Raw genomic sequence first — 17341 nt, forward strand, 5'->3', positions numbered from 1 at the left:
GTGCCCGGCACCCTGCATATATATATATATATATATATATATATATATATATATATATATATATAGAGAGAGAGAGAGAGAGAGAGAGAGGGGCCCGGCCCATGGATTGGGGGGGGGGGGGCGGTGCCCCTGTGCCCCGTATAGACGGGCCGCCACTGTATTAGCATGCAGGTGGTGTGAATGGGCCCTTAGTGATCACACAAGATTGGCACAACTTTCACTCAAGGTTCACACATTTTTCTAATTGGATTCAGCGGGAAAGTGTGTGAAATTTTGGGCAAAAGGTGTGTAAATTCTGTATGAAAACATTTGTAAATAGATACTAAGATTGATAATGTTAGGTCACGTTCCTGTAATCTTTTTCAGGGCTTGCTTTTAATGTAAACTTACCAGGTGATTCTGCCAGTAAGTAACTTTGGGGGTTATTTACGAAAGGCAAATCCACTTTGCACTACAAGTGCACTTGGAAGTGCAGTCGCTGTAAATCTGAGGGGAAGCTCTGAAATGAGGGGAAGCTCTGCTGATTTTATCATCCAATCATGTGCAAGCTAAAATGCTGTTTTTTATTTTCCTTGCATGTCCCCCTCGGATCTACAGTGACTGCACTTCCAAGTGCACTTTCAGTGCTATTGTAGTGCAAAGTGGATTTCCCTTTAGTCTTTAGTAAATAACCCCCTTTGTGTCCTAGGGTGACAACACAGCTGCTCAGTGCCTCATTGCAGCAACAGCATTGTCACCCTATGGAAAGAATTACAGGCTGGGGTATGGATGCACAGCATGCCTGGCTGCACATGTGGACTGGAGTCTACTGAGATCAGTGGCTACAGACCAGACCAGTGGCTGAAATGTCCCCCTCCCCACTGAGTGACAGCAGCTTTGCGAATGAGGATCAGTGACAATGTCACTGAAAGTGCGTCTGCATCCGCATACCTCCCAACTTTTTGAGATGGGAACGAGGGACACCTATTAGCAAAAGTACATGGGCATAGGACACACCCACTGCCACGCCCCCTTAAAGGAGAATTATACAAAAAAATGAATAGTTGAACACACAAGTGCCTTTTTTACTACTATTCCTTTATTTTGTTTTTTTATATTTACAAATGCATATTTAGCACTGGGAAACACTTTTTTAAAGATAAATAGTACACTTTATATATAACTATTTAGATTAGACCAAAATGAGGGACAAGTGAGGAGGAAAGAGGGACAGAGGGACATTGTTCCAAATCGGGGACAGTCCCTAGAAATCAGGGACAGTTGGGAGCTTTGCATCCGCACCTATGAGACGTGAACAATCCCTGGAAGATACTGCAAACACAGCAAACATAAATACATTAAAGCCATTTAATAAACAATATAGTCTTGATTGAGGGTTTAGTTCTGCCCCAATCCCCGGGTCCCAACAAATAGTAAGTTTAATGTTGCAATCATGCTGATTTCATTTGACACAAATCTTGATCTTATTCTAACATTTGACTGACAATTTACACTAACAGATTATCTTTTCATAATCAGGTCGCAAATGTAACATATAAACTTTCCCGAACTCCAGCCAAAAACAACAAGATAAAAACGAACAGCCTATTGGTAAATTAGCTTTTACTGCAGATTTGTTTCACAATACTTTTTTTTTTGTCTTCAGTCTGATGTCAGCGTCATTCAACCCACTTCATCTGAGCCCAGGTCATCCTGAACCTGCCACTAGTCTGTGAGTGGACAGTGAAAGGAGAAGGAGCACAATGATCAGCATGCATCATGACATGAACTGATTGGCTCCTTGTGCTCCTTCCTCACTCACAGGGACTGTGAGAGGCTGATATCAGGTCAAATTCAGATACTTAAAGTGGTAGTAAAGTCATGTTTTAATAAAATTACTGGCAGGCAGGGTATCTATGACAGAAGAGAACTTATCGGTCTCTTCTGTCATAAAAGCTTTCTCCTGGCTGTTGGTCATCATGTACACTGTTCCACTCATGCCCAGCTCAGCCTACGTTTATGGCAGGGGTGTTGCTAGGTGGCAAGAAGACAAGGGGCTTCAGCCCGACACTGGGGAGGGGGGGAGTCGGGGGGGTTGTGTGGAGGGGGGGGGGTGTTGTGTGGCGGGGGTAAGCTCACTTGCTGGTTGCTGCCTGGCTTACCAGTGCCCATCAATACTGACCACTAAACTCACCTACCTGACCCACACCGACCTTCCTGGCACACACTGACCTAATTGACACAGTGACCTACCTGACACACGCTGACCTACCTGAACCACACTTACCTACCTGACATACACTGACACACACTGACCTACCTGACACACACTGACCCACACTTACCTACCCGACCCACACTGACATACCCTACCCACACTGACCTACCCGACCCACACTGACCTACCTGACCCACACTTACCTACCTGACATACACTGACACACACTGACCTACCTGACCCACACTGACCCACACTGACCCACACTGACCTACCCGAACCACACTGACCTACCTGACCCACACTGACCTACCTGACACATACTGACACACACTGACCTACCTGACACACACTGACCCACACTGACTTACCTGACACACACTGACCTACCCGACCCACACCAACATACCTGACACACACTGACCTACCTGACCCACACTTACCTACCTGACATACACTGACACACACTGACCTACCTGACACACACTAACCCACACTGACCTACCCGACCCACACTAAACTACCTGACACACACTGACCTACCTGACCCACACTTACCTACCTGACATACACTGACACACACTGACCTACCTGACACACACTGACCCACACTTACCTACCCGAACCACACTGACCTACCTGACACACACTGACCTACCTGACCAACACTTACCTACCTGACACACACTGACATGCACTGACCTACCTGACAAACACTGACCTACCCGACCCACACTGATCTACCCGACCCACACTGACCTACCCAACCTACACTGACCTACCTGACACACACTGACCTACCTGACACACACTGACCTACCCGACCCGCACTGACCTACCCGACCCACACTGGCCTACCCGACCCACACTGGCCTACCCAACCTACACTGACCTACCCGACCTACACTGACCTACCTGACACGCATTGACCTAGCTGACTAGACTTCAGATGACCTCCTCCTGCAGCTCAGACGTAGTGTGCTGTGCACCCATCACAGTAAACAGCAGGCAGCCAGAACCAGAAGAGGAGAGCTGCCCGAGCGCCAAGTGGGGATCTTCTCATAGTGACGCGGCCGCATTGTAATTCCCGCCTTCTGGAGCCTGAGGTGCCTATGATGGACGTCACACGTCCCGCAGTCCCAGCATTGGACCAGTGGGACGTCCATCATAGGCGCTGCAGGCTCCAGAAGGCGGGACCTGCTATGTCACTCGGCCTCGCTCAGAATCAGATCGCTCCCCGCTCGGGCTTGGGGCTAATAATAGAGTTGTGAATGCCCGAGACCCGGGGCTTTTTGGGGGCAGACTCGGAGCTCCAGCCCCCCTCAGCCCCCCCCCCCAAATATATCTGGTCTCCCACAGTGCACAGAATATAGAAATGCAATTATTTCCGTAAACATAAACTGATAAATACCTTTTCTCATCTGCAGTATATAGCAGTCTTGTGACTTCTATCAGGCTGGGTTCACACTGAAGCACAAAAAAACCCAAAGAAAGGGTTAACGCTGCGCTAAAACAGTGTAAAATGATATGTGAAGTGTAAAAGCTGCCAGCACTAAAAGTCCAATACTAAACTCCAAAACACCAAACAATAAAAAATATGTGCAGCGCTAAAACTAAATGAATTAATAAAATGTGCTAAAAATCATACAAAAGTGATTAATCCACCACACAATGTAATAAGAGAAACACAACAGGTCTCCTATAGAAGATAGAGACAAATGTCACAACATATGTCATATGTGGAAAAAAAATTAATATAAAGCATAAAAAAATGTGATCCCAAAAATTATACCAAAAAAAAGTCCATAAGTGAAGTGGGTAGATGATCAAAATAAATTCTTATTCTTATTACATTGTGTGGTGGATTAATCACTTTTGTATGATTTTTGTATGATTTTTAGCACATTTTATTAATTCATTTAGTTTTAGCGCTGCACATATTTTTTATTGTTTCACACTGAAGCACGGAGTGGCTCACAACAGGGGTCTGGTGCGTCCCTGTTCACCGTTTCAGGTCTGATTTCAACCCAAATTTTTGGACCTGAAACGGACCAGAAGACGCACAGGACTCCTGTGCAATTGGCACCGGAACCGCTCCGGAGATGTGTGAACTGGCTCCATAGAGAGCTGGTCACAATCTCCTAACATGCGAATTGGATGAGGGGAAACCTGGAAACCTCAGTGTCCAGCCAATCACTAGTTAAAGCTTGTAGGAGGAGTTTTCTTAATGTCCTATGAGACTGCAAGACCCCTGACCCTCTTTTTGGACAGTGCAGATTGGCCCTGTGCCGATCACATGCACCCTCCCAAGAAAAAAAAAACCTCTCTAGCAATACACACCTAACTGAGCATGTGCAGCCTGACTCCATAGACTCTGTGTTATCAGGAAATTATTAGGAGACAGTGGAAGAAGGGGAGGATCTGTGCATACAGGATCAAACAGCCTTTTTATGCAATGCAAAGGATTAACCCCTTAGGTTCCACAGTGAGTATAATAAGCATGCTTTACTGCATATACAGACTGATTTTACTGTTGTGGGTTTCAATTAAACAGGTTTCACTTAGAGCGAGCAAATAAAATTCAAAGGACAAGCATAGACATTTTTTGTCAGATCTAATGGAACTAATTTCTCATTGCTTAATTCACTCATTGCTTAATCATAAATAGTCTTATGCTCATGCACTTCTGAAAGTTAATCCAGAAGTAGAACGTTAGCCATTGAGACATTGATATAGTACTCGGATAAAAAGTCACTTGAAACTAGTTGAATTCCATTAAGGCACCATTATATGGTCAGATGAGTGATTTTTATACTTTCTCATTCAAACAATATTCTACCAATGTAAGGCCAGCATTACACTTGCATTAAAAAATACATAATGACGTCCACTTATCGTTGTCTTATATATTTGCACAGAGTTCAGCCTAAACTACTAAAGAAGCAACATTCTACAAGGCACTGCTCTGTCCACTTTTTTTTTTACAACTTAAGTACATGCTATTAATTAATTTTTGCTATTTTTTTTCCCACTAAAGTGGAGTTACCCTTTAAGGCAGAACTGTCAGAGAGGTAGAGTACAGGGCAAGCAGTTAAGACTATACATAAGCTGCAGTACTGATTTTTTTCCAGCAGGGGGTGCTCAGGTATGCATGGACTGAGCAGGGACACAGTTCATTTGAGATAGCATTGGGGACAGAGAACCATCAACTGTCTCTGACACGTAAAAAAATACAGAGCTAAAAAGGGTGATCACTATACATTCTGTAACAGAGAACGGGTTAGATGTAATGCTCTCTTAAAGTAGAACTGAAGGCAAAACTTTTTTTTTTTTTTTCACTTTTTCATTTAGGATAGAGTAAAGGAGGGTTATAACCTGCCAGGTTTTTTTTTTCCTATCTGTATCCCATGGGGAGATTTCCCTTCACTTCCTGTCCCATAGCCACAACAGGATATGAATGGAAATCCCTCCAAAGTGAGGGAATCCCTGGTTGTCACTAGAACTATTGTCCCCATTGGAAGATTTCCTCTCTATTCCTCTTCTGGTGACAACCCAAAATTTGGGGCTTTCAATTTCACCCTGTGATAGCAGTACACGGGACAAATAGAGAGGGTGATTCTCCCTAACAGGGGTACAGACAGCAATAAAAACCTAACAGGGGTTCTAATCCCTCTCTACTCTATCCAAAACTAAAAAAAAGTTTTGCTTTTAGTTATACCTTACAGCTAAACCGTAATGAGATACATACATGATAGATGTTTTACATGCAAAATGATGTCTGTCTGTCCAATCACAGCCATACCAGATAGCAGAGTCAGTAGGTGATCTGATTTCCCCCTATTGTAAGTGATTCTAACCCCCCAAAGAAAGAAGAAAAAAAAAGATACTGTATATTTAGACACAGGGTGTTCAGGCACGCCCCAATCACCCCATGTGGTACCGATTCCTCCTGCTTCCTGGCGCCCCCTGTCTCCCCCCTGCAGTGCTGCCAGATTCCCTCCTCTCCTCTCCCTTCCGGCTGTTGCAGGGGATGTTTCAGGATGAAGAGCGTGGGAAGGGGTGGGTAAACATTTAATTTACCGGCCCCTTCCTTTTCTGAATGAACACAGTGCGTGTTCTGATCGCTCCTGTGTTCATACTTAACTGAAGCATAGTAAACTATGCCACTCAGCACAGAGCACTTCCCATTCCTTCACTGTCCAGTGCAGCTGAGGCACTGTGGGGGGCCAGGGTGCCGTGACGAGGCTCTGTGGCTTACGCCTGCGTTTGCAAATGCGTGCGGACTAAACCCCTGTTTTTAACACATACTGTTAGACAGGTTCATTTTATTGTCTGCGAGCTGGTTGGTAAGTAGGCTTGGGTTTTTCCTGGGCATTTCCCAGGCTTTGTTGTTATCATGCACAGAACTGATATGGAAGTCATCATTTATCACATCTTTATATCATGTCAATGTCTCAGGGTATGACCCAATATGTGTTTAAAACTGTCATTTCATTTCATTCTTGGTCTTATGGCAATCATCACAGGGCATAGCCAGCTGGTGCCCATAAACACCATGAAGCTGATTGTTGGTGGGACAGTTGGAGTAGGGTGGAATAATGAAGCCTGGCTCTGAAGGCCACACTCTATAGTGCATTGTGTCAACAATTTCCTCTATGATGCCACGCTCCATGCTTCACGCATCACAGCCATTCCATACATTTAATACTACAGATGACCAGAAGTAAAGCTTAGGGAAAGCAATAAACAGATGTCATCAAATCCCATGTTGAAGAAAATGCTTGTTCAGAAAAGTAAAAACCAGGCCGAAGGCTGAAATACTGTACTGAGAAAAATACGGACAGCCACCTATATGGATTATTTGTTTCTGCCCATATATTGCAACTTATAAATTTTATCAACTCACATGGGGGTGATTAAGGCTACTTTGTCCTTCAGGGGCCTTGTAGCCAGTGAAAGTGTGGTGTTTGTGAGACTTGTTAAGATCTCGAGCTGCTGCCTCTCCGAAAGCAATGGAAAGATGATTAACGGGATGATCTAGAAGGTGCTCAGCATAGAAGTTTGTCACACTAGCGGTTGAAGTTTAAGACGTTTATTGTATATCTTAGTTCACAGGTAATATGAAAAGTCAACGCCTTTCAGGAAAAATGCCTCTCCCTTCACCAGGGCTGTGTGGGTGGATGTGGCAAGAACAGAACTGGAGGACAACTGTGAGTACAACCCTTTAGATACTGTCTGACAGTACCTAAAGGGTTGTACTCGCAGTTGTTCTCTGCTTCCGGGTCTGTTTTGGCCACATTTGCCCTAAAATGGGTTGACTCTTCATATTACCTGTCAACTAAGATATACAGTAAACATCTTCGAATCAACCACACATGTGACAAACTTCTTTACTGGTGCGCCTCTACACTCGTCCTAGAAAAATATGCACTTAGCAGTCCAAGAAGTCCAATACTGTCTTCCTTGCACCCAAAGTCTGCAGTGCTGTCTTTGGTCCAATGTCACCAGCTTGGATTCTTGAGCTGGCTGTGACTTCCTGAGCAGCCATAGCTTGCCCCCACTGAGCATGCATCGACTGGAAGATGCTGTCCTGAAGCCTCCTGGGATATGTAATGCCATCCCAGGAGCCGGGGGGGGGGGGGGGGAGATACTCACTATCTGATTGTAATTGCTGACTGTGTTCCCATTAGGTGGCTTTACTTTCTCTATTTGTTCTGAGGATCACCAGACCACCAAAATCCAAACTTCTGAGTTGTTACCAGCACAGGAATAGAGCAGAAATCTTTCAATGGGGACTTCGTATTGTATCTACATATCGAGTTCTAATTGCTGTCGGTGCTCCCATTAGGTAGCTTCAATTCTCTATTTGTTCTGGTGATCACCAGACCACCAAAATCCAAAGTTCTGAGTTGTCACCAGCACAGGAATAGAGCAGAAATCTTTCTTTGGGGACTTCCTATTGTGTCTACTGGACAGGAAATAAAGGGAAGTTTCCACAATGCGACACAGATGGTAAACAAAAAACCCATAAATTTGGTTTTAACCTTTACTTTCTCTATCCAAAAATGAAAAAGTTTTGACTTAAATAAAGATATAAACCATTATTTTACAAACATAAACATCGAAAAAATTATCCAAAATCAATATAATTTCCCAAAAAGATTTAGCCTGTTTGAAAGCCCTTTATTACACTGTTAATAGAAACATCCAATTAATAAAACCCCGTCACTGTCATTGATTTCGTGTCATATCCCCATATTATCCTGCCATGGCAGGGAAGCACCACAGCAGGGGACCCTTATGTGGCATAAAACTGAATCCACACTGGACTGACCCCAGTTTTCTTTTTTATCTTTTTTATTTATTCCACTATTATTCTGTTGAAATTCAATGAGAAATGGCTGCTCATAATGCTTTATCTTTACCAGGATAAAAAGCATTCTCTTTTAGAATCACTTCCAGCCCTGTAAACCAAGTGTATTGTCTGTTTTTCAGGCCTCTATAACGGATGAATCGTCTTATACGCTCTACCTGACATCATTAGTGATTATAGATATAACCGTTTTAGAGTTTGTTTTGTCTCTTTCCAGGAAGGCAGCATGCACTTATATGAAAGAAAAAAAAAAAGTCCACAGTCCCACGTTTGATGTATCTTCTCAATATTAGACGTACACCTCCTCCTCTCCACCATACAAAGGCCTCCTTGGCTACCATCCAACTCACTAAACTTTTACTGAACTTTCAAACCCGGAGAAGAAAATGAGAAAATTATCAGATGCTTTGTTCTGTCAAGGTTCATTATAGCAATATGGATTATTCATTCTGTGTAGCTTGTGATGCTGAAAATACACTATTAACATCTTCAGGTGCTGACAAACGTGCACATTGTCTCGAGAGTGCGTCGCAAGATGGGAAGTCAATGGGTGTTCGAGAATCAAGGAGAGGGCTGAGCCACAAGAAGCATTAAGCAATTACTGGAAGCACAAAAATAATACGAATAATAATGAAAGACTAGGCAGCTTTAAAACATTTTAGAGCCGCTTGTACCTCAGGGGTGGGGCATCTGTTTAACCTGTGCTTAGCTCATACAGGGCTGCCAACCTTCCCTGCTGCACATTTCTTTTGCTCCTGTGGTGCTCAATTTGGGAGTTAAGAGAGGATGCTCTAGGTCTATCCTTGATGTCACAGGAATCAGGACTCTGCCCCATGAGTAGTCAAGGACCAGTGCTATCACATTGGAGGAAGAGGAGACAGTCATTTTCACCCCATACATAAAGTCTATCTCCAGAGAAAAGAAAAAATATCCCTTGCAGTGGGCCTATCCCTGAACTTTAAGTGTCGCCCCTGAACTTTAAGTGATAAAAGCTCATTTAGATCTAGGGGACTGGAAAAAGCACTTTAACTTACCTAATTAATTTCTTCCCCTGGAAGGTGGCACTCACTTCTTCTCCCCTAACCTTCAACTGTGGACCATCTCTTGGCATCCTCAGGTCCAATGGGCCCTGCATTGTACTTGATGGCACAGATGATTTTTAACTGTCAGAACATAGTGACAAGAGGAGTAGGGGGAGTGGAGGATAAGGTAATTAAAGGTGGCCATACATAGATCGAAATTTGGCCAGTTGAGCAGGGACCCACGAGATTCGATCCATCAATCAACTTGGGTGCAGCCAAACTGACGAATTTTTTACGTGCGATTACTGACCCCCCACACACACACACACACACACACACACCCTGCTGGTAGAACACAATAGCACTGGGGGAGACGTTCCTCTGTCAACATTTATTGTGTTGATGGGGGAATTGAGCGATTTTTTTTCTTCCACCCATTTAAACTGCTTTATCCTGTCCCCTAGATCTAAACAAGCATTTAACCCTTGCAATGCAGGGGAAGCCCCACTTCAAGGGACAATTTTGGCTTCCCCCAATGTTCAGCTATAAAAGTATTAGCCGAAGCAACCTGTAGCTGGGGAGACTTAGGCAAAGCAGAGGTTCACTTTAAGAGTGCCTGTAATCATTCACAACTCAGGCAGGCAATTTGGAGGGGTGGGAAAATATTTCAGGAACATGAGTTGTTTCAGCCAAGCCAAGAGACGCAGACAGCACATTTCTGAGACAGGTAAGATGGGTACCCTTTTCATAGTTTAAGGGCACAACATGTCCTTGCCACATGGGTTTCCATTATTTAAAATATATAAAATGATTTAAAATAAAAAACAGCTATATGTCCACTGCCTGTTTTCATGCAGTTACTGATCTACAGTACAACTTTAAACAACACCCAATAAGGGAACACTACAAATAAACATAATTTGCTTAAAGTGGTAGTAAAGCCTTACAATCCATTGTTTGCTACAGGTAAGCCTATAATTAGGCTTACCTGTAGCTACCCCAGATATCTCCTAAACCTGCGCGGTGTAGGAGATATCCCATGTATCTGAATGTGTCGATGTGATCGGCACATGCACACTGAAGCAACGGCACGTACGTGCCGTTGCTTCAGTGAGTGTGCCATTACCGCTGGCTCCCGTGCACATGCGCGGGAGTGACGTCATAGCGGCTCCGCCCAATCACAGTGCCGGAGCCCGCTATACTCGGAAGTAACTCCGGGAGCGATGTCGCCGACCGGTGCTGTGTACGGACACCGCAATGGGGGCTTCAATCTCAGGTGAATATTACATAATGAGCTAGTATGCTATGCATACTAGCTCATTATGCCTTTGTCTTGCAGGTCTTTTTTTTTTTTTTCCATGTGGGTTTGCAACCACTTTAACCACTTGCCCTCCGGAAGATTTACCCTCCTTCATGACCAGGCCATTTTTTGCAAAACGGCACTGCGTTACTTGGCAATTGCGCAGTCATGCAACACTGTACCCAAATTAAATTTATGTCCATGTTTCCCCACAAATAGAGCTTTCTTTTGGTGGTATTTGATCACCTCTGGGTTTTTAATTTTTTGCACTAGAAACAAAAAAAGACTGACAATTAAAAAAAAAAAAAACAATATTTTTTACTTTCTGCTATAAAACACATACAATAAAAAAAATGTAAAATCTAATTACTTCATTAATTTAAGCCAATATGTATTCTGCTACATATTGTTGATAAAAATATCCCAATAAGCGTATATTGATTGGTTTGCGCAAAAGTTATAGCATCTACAAACTATGGGCTACATACTGGAACTTTTTTTATACTAGTAATGGCGGCAATCAGCGACTTATAGCAGGATTGCGATATTGCGGCGGACAATCTGACACTAACTGACACTTTGTGGGAACCAGTGACACTAATACAGTGATCAGTGCTAAAAATATGCACTGTCATTGTACTATTGACACTGGCTAGGAAGGGGTTAAACATCTAGGGCAACCAAAAGGTTAACTGTGTGCCTAGCCAGTGCTTTTGTGTACTATGTGTACTGTTTTTACTAAGAGATGTGATGGATTTTCTTTCCCTGCAATGCAGGGAAAGAAAATCCATCACATCCCTGCTGACAGAACAGAGCTCTGCATTTTTTACACAGGCAGAGCTCTGTTCTGTGTTTCTCCTCACTGATCAGCGGGTGCCGGCGGACATCCATTGGCCGGTGTTGTGTCGAGAAGTGCCCGGGACGAACAACGCATGTACCACGCAAGCGCCGTACGGAACAGCTGATTTTACAATCATCTGTTATGACGTTGAGACGGCGCCTGCGCACAATAGCTGACAGAATAATTTTTTCTGTCAGATTGTGCCCCGCGCTCCTGTGGCGAGTTCTTCGATAGCATAAAAAGTTTTCTTTTGTAGCGCTGGGCATCTTTAAAAATTCGGCCCCCAACTGCCCATCATTTATAACAACATGTAGAAATCCGCCCCTCACCGTCATGAACTCGTCACGAGAGCGCGGGGCACAATCTGGCAGAAAAATGTATTCTGTCGGCTATTGTGCGCAGGCGGCGTCTCGCCGTCACAACAGCTGATCGTAAAATCAGATGTTGTGCTGTTCCGTACGGCGCATGTGTGGCGCATGTGCTGTTCATCCCGGGCACTTCTCGATAGCAGGCACTTCTTGACAGAACACCGGCACCTGCTGATCGGCTTGTGCTGTGTCTAATCACGGGCCGGCGCTGGTGGCGCGTGCGCCCTCTACCTGAAAGTCCCGGAACACGTACTAGGTACGTGATACGGAACAGGAGAGCCGCTCTGCCACCATATAACTAAGTTATGCAGTCAGCAATATTAAAGGGACTTTAAAGTAGTATAAAACCTTAAGCAAACATTTATTATATTGCAGGTTACTGGCCAGATCACCAGGTGAAGAGGGAAAAAAGCCTAAGAAAAGAAAACTTTTGCAGCCACCACATCTAAAGCTGCAATATATTACATTTTTGGTTTTGGGTTTAATACCAATTTAAGCCAAAAGTGGTAAGGCCAGTAACAGCTTCACACACTGGCTTCTCATCAATTAGTATCTCCTGAATGTGAACTCTCTGTCACTACTACAGGCTTTGTTATGCCGCGTACACACAACCGGACTTGCCAACGGGCTAAACTCCGTCGGCATTTCCGACGGAAAGATTTAGAACATGTTCTATATCTGAGTCCGTCGGAAATGCCAACAGAAAAAGTCCGATGGGGCATACACACGGTCGGAATGTCCGTCCGAAAGCTCACATCGGACTTTTTCTGTCGGGAAGTCCGGCCGTGTGTACACGGCATGAGGTCCATCTTGGAGTCTAATTTCTTCTGCTACAATAGGAGAATTTGTTGATGTCTCCACCTTTTACAGGCTTTTTATGGATATAAAACAAATGATATATTCAGCAGGGAGAAAGGGAGACATGTGTAACTGGGGCAGCAGGTGCACAGATCTGAGACTCCAGTGCAGAGATCTCACCAGCGGAGTCCCTGGAGACATGAGAATGTGAAAGTGGGAAAGGATTACTGCGCTGACCCCAAAAAAAGAAAAACTAAAAAATAAGCAGCTACACAAAATATGACAAACATATGAAAAGCAAAAATGGTGAAAAATGTAGCGCTAACTGATATACACAAATATCGTGATATATGTGCCAAATAACAATAAATAATAGAAAAGACTCAAAAGTCCATCTGCAAAGAAATATACATCTGCAAAAAATGGTGATAAACCAGGGAAAAAAATCCGTAACACTCAATAATGTGAAAAAACTGGAAAACAAATGTCCAATTGTATGTACAAATTTATCTAACACCAGATGGAAGAAATCCAAGAGCGGTGAAAATGGGCATAGAACTCCGTCCGTAGAAGAAACATCAAATTGGAAAATCATCAACAACTGAATGACATGTGGATGCTCTTACTGGAACAGGTGGACTCTAATGTCAGCGACATAGAGTCATATAGGCAGTATGCCCCACAGGGCAGGTGTATCGATATCCAGATGGTTCGGACCTCTAGGATAACAGAAATTTTCTTAGAATCAGCCATGACACCTTCTCCTTGGAATATGGACACGCTGTTCTGGTGAACTTACCATCAAGATCCAACCCCGATGGTCCTTGGATTGGAGGTCGATTTGGAGGTCACCCTCGGTTCCCCTGGATTCTACCCTAGAGGTCCGAACCATCTGGATATCGATACACCTGCCCTGTGGGGCATACTGCCTATATGACTCTATGTCGCTGACATTAGAGTCCACCTGTTCCAGTAAGAGTATCCACATGTCATTCAGTTGTTGATGATTTTCCAATTTGATGTTTCTTCTACGGACGGAGTACTATTCCCATTTTCACTGCTCTTGGATTTTTTCCATCTGGTGTTGGATAAATTTGTACACACAATTGGACATTTGTTTTCCAGTTTTTTCACATTATTGAGTGTTAGGGATTTGCAGATGGACTTTTGAGTCTTTTCTATTATTTATTGTTAATTGGCACATACATCACGATATTTGTCTATATCAGTTAGTGCTACATTTTTCACCACTTTAAGCAGCCATCTCCCTCTATCAGTCTCTCCTTTTAACTGCGGTCATTCGTACTCACAGGACTAGGATCTCTGTAGACACCTCCTCCATAGGTACACCTTTCCCGGGACCCTCCAAGTGAATAGCCTCACTCAAGGAACTCTTGGCCAGGCCGAAAAAGGCCTTTTACAACCCACCCTAGCTCCCACCTCCATATGGGTCAGGATGTCTAAAACCACTCTTCTGTGCACAGGTCTACTCCTCCCTGCCTCCAGCACTGTCTAGATCCTCCATGTGCTGGTTACATCTGTGCTAGTGTGGGGTGTTTGGCTCCCATGCCACAAGTGCCCTAAGGCTCCTTCCAGCCTGGCTTATAACTAAGCACTGGCTGACTAAAAGGGGCCTAGTACCTGATGACACTACTTTTTGTAACCAGACACTTTTCTTGAACAGGGCCACCTACTGGTCTGACTAGCTAACTGCACCTGCCTACACCGATAGCTTGGTGGGCTAACATTTTTTTAAACCTCAGGAGGAATCCTTGACTCTTTGTGGTGTAGAAGAAATTGGGCACCAGTCACTTTAGAACATTTAACAAGGTTTATTAGGCATAAACCCAGGTAGAGAACGTTAGGGCCTAGGATACCCCAAAAAACTGCCAAAATGACTCCAGGTGTTTCCGCTAGCAACATTCAATACAGCAGTGGGAACCATTAAGCTGAGACGACCTACAATCTGTACTCTTTAGATTGTGGAGCAGTTTCAGGCAGCACAAAAACCTTTTTAACTGAGCAACCAGATTTCCTGCAACGTCCAACTGGCAAAAGCTTGTTCCCAGCTTTTTGGGACACTCCCCAGCAGTGAAGCCCCTTCCCCTGGTGCTCCAACAAGGCACCGGCTTCGCTTCTCCTGGATGTACCCTCCAGCAATGCAGGACAAGTCTTTCAGGTCCCAGATCCAGGCCTACTCCTGGCCTCACCCTCACCAGGCAATAAGCCTGGGTGGTAGAGGCCTCCAACCCAGCCTCCACTCCAGACAATAGCCCAGGAGGCAAGGACAAAAAAGACCTTCCTGGAAGATCACCCAAAATATTTGTATCCTTCCCCAGCAAACACCACAGGCAATAAACATCATACAGGCTGGCCAGTGAGACATAAAAATGTATAACTCAGAGTTATTGTAACTTCCTGCTATATCATTAGAGACACTGCCCAGCAACAGGAAGAAGCAAACAACAATCTGGGCTTAGGGAAAACTCAACAAAAGTAGAACTATAATGATTCAAAGCTGAGGCTGACTACAGCCTAGCAGCAACACTAAATGTAAGCTATAGGCACACCTGCTTAGGGAGGAGGCCCACATTAGGTTTTAGTTCTTGGGTATACACCGATCAGCCAATCTTATGATCACTGACAGGTAAAGTGAACATGTTGTTGCTGAAATCAGTGTGTATTAATAGAAGAAAAAATGGGCAAGCGTAAGGATTAAAGTGACTTTGACAAAACTGCAGCTCTTGTCCCTGGTTCACATCCTGTTCCTGGTCTGCAGGAAGGTAAATCGGTGAACCAGCGAGATGGGTGGACAAGGCTCAATGATGCACAAGGCTGGCCCATGTAGTGTGATCCAATAGAAGAACTACTGTAGCTCAAATTGTAGCTCAAATTGCTAAAAAAAAAACTTAATGCCGGTTTTGATAGAAAGGTGTCAGATCACACAGTTCATCACAGTTTGTTCTTTATTGGACTGCATAGCCGCAGGCTGGTCAGCGTGCTCACACTGACCCGTGTTCACAGCCAAAAGCACCTACAATAAGCACGTGAGCATCAGAGCTGGACCACAGAACAATGGAAGAAGGTGGCTTGGTCTGATGGATAATGTTTCCTTTTACATCATGTGGATGACCCGGTGCGTGTATGTCGCTCACTTGGGAAAGAAATGGCACCAGGATGCACAAGGCAAGCCGATGGAAGCAGATACCACAGCATACCTTCAGAGGTTTAGTGGAGTCCATGCCTTGATGGGACAGGGCTGTTTGTATTGGGACCTTTTAAAGGGGAGTGCCATCCAAAAGTGGGACTTCCGCTTATCTGATTCCTCCCCGCCTCCGGTGCCACATTTGGCACCTATTTGGTGGGGGGGAGTGGATACCTGTCTTTGACAGGTACCCTGTCCCCACTTCTGGGAGACCGGGCCATGGCGAAGTACGTCACCTGCTCTGTCCCCCTCCCGCTCCCTCCTCCTCCCCTTCTGCCGGGCCAGTGAGAGAGATCACAGCACGCTTCGCGCAAGCGCAGTAGGGACCCGGTCGGGAAGCCGAAAGGCTACACTGCCGGGTTCCCTTACCGGCAATGGCAGCACCCGACAGCTGATGGAAACCTCAGCTGCAGTGCGGACATCGCTGGACTCCAGGACAGGTAAGTGTTCTAATGTTAAAAGTTAGCAGCTACAGTATGTGTAGCCGCTGACTTTTAATTTTTAAAGGCCCGGGCGGACCTCTGCTTTAATATTAGTGGGTGGTCATAATATTATGGTGGGTGGTTATATTGGTATACCTAATCTGTGTAGAAGTTTTTATTATTAACAGTCTATAACAATTCACAAGATGCTATTGCCTTGAACAAAGCTCAATACTTGCTTCATGGTGGGAACTGGTCTACTATATCTGGTCCCCAGGTTGGACTTATTTTTGCTGGCTGGTGAAAGGGGTGACAATTATAGTCAGGTACGCTGCATCTTCATTATAATGTACATAGGGCAAACCACACCAAGGAATGTAGAAAAACAAAAGTTTATAATGGGTAGTGATATTAGACTTTAGAAACATTTGTTCTTTAATTAGAATTATTAGTGTGCATTGCAATGGAAGAAAGATCAAAAGCCTGACAAGCAATTATTTTAAAGCGTTCTCATGGACAGACAGTACATGTTATTGTAGAATCTGCTTGGCAGACCAGGCTGCATTAAAGGCTATTACATACTTTTGTATTTATTCACTAGGTGTTTTATACAATATATGGTCACATTACTCACTCAGTCTGCCCTGTCTGTCTATCAGCATCATTTTTGAGTTAATGCACTTATATATTTAGTATCATAAGTTCACCTTGTGCTTCTAGAAATTATAATGCTTTAGAATTTTGATACATAATATATCACATATTAAACAGAGAATTTTAACTATGTATCTACAGTGCCTTGAAAAAGTATTCAT

Source organism: Aquarana catesbeiana, linkage group LG01 (assembly GCF_042186555.1).
Source record: "Aquarana catesbeiana isolate 2022-GZ linkage group LG01, ASM4218655v1, whole genome shotgun sequence".
NCBI lineage: Eukaryota > Metazoa > Chordata > Amphibia > Anura > Ranidae > Aquarana > Aquarana catesbeiana.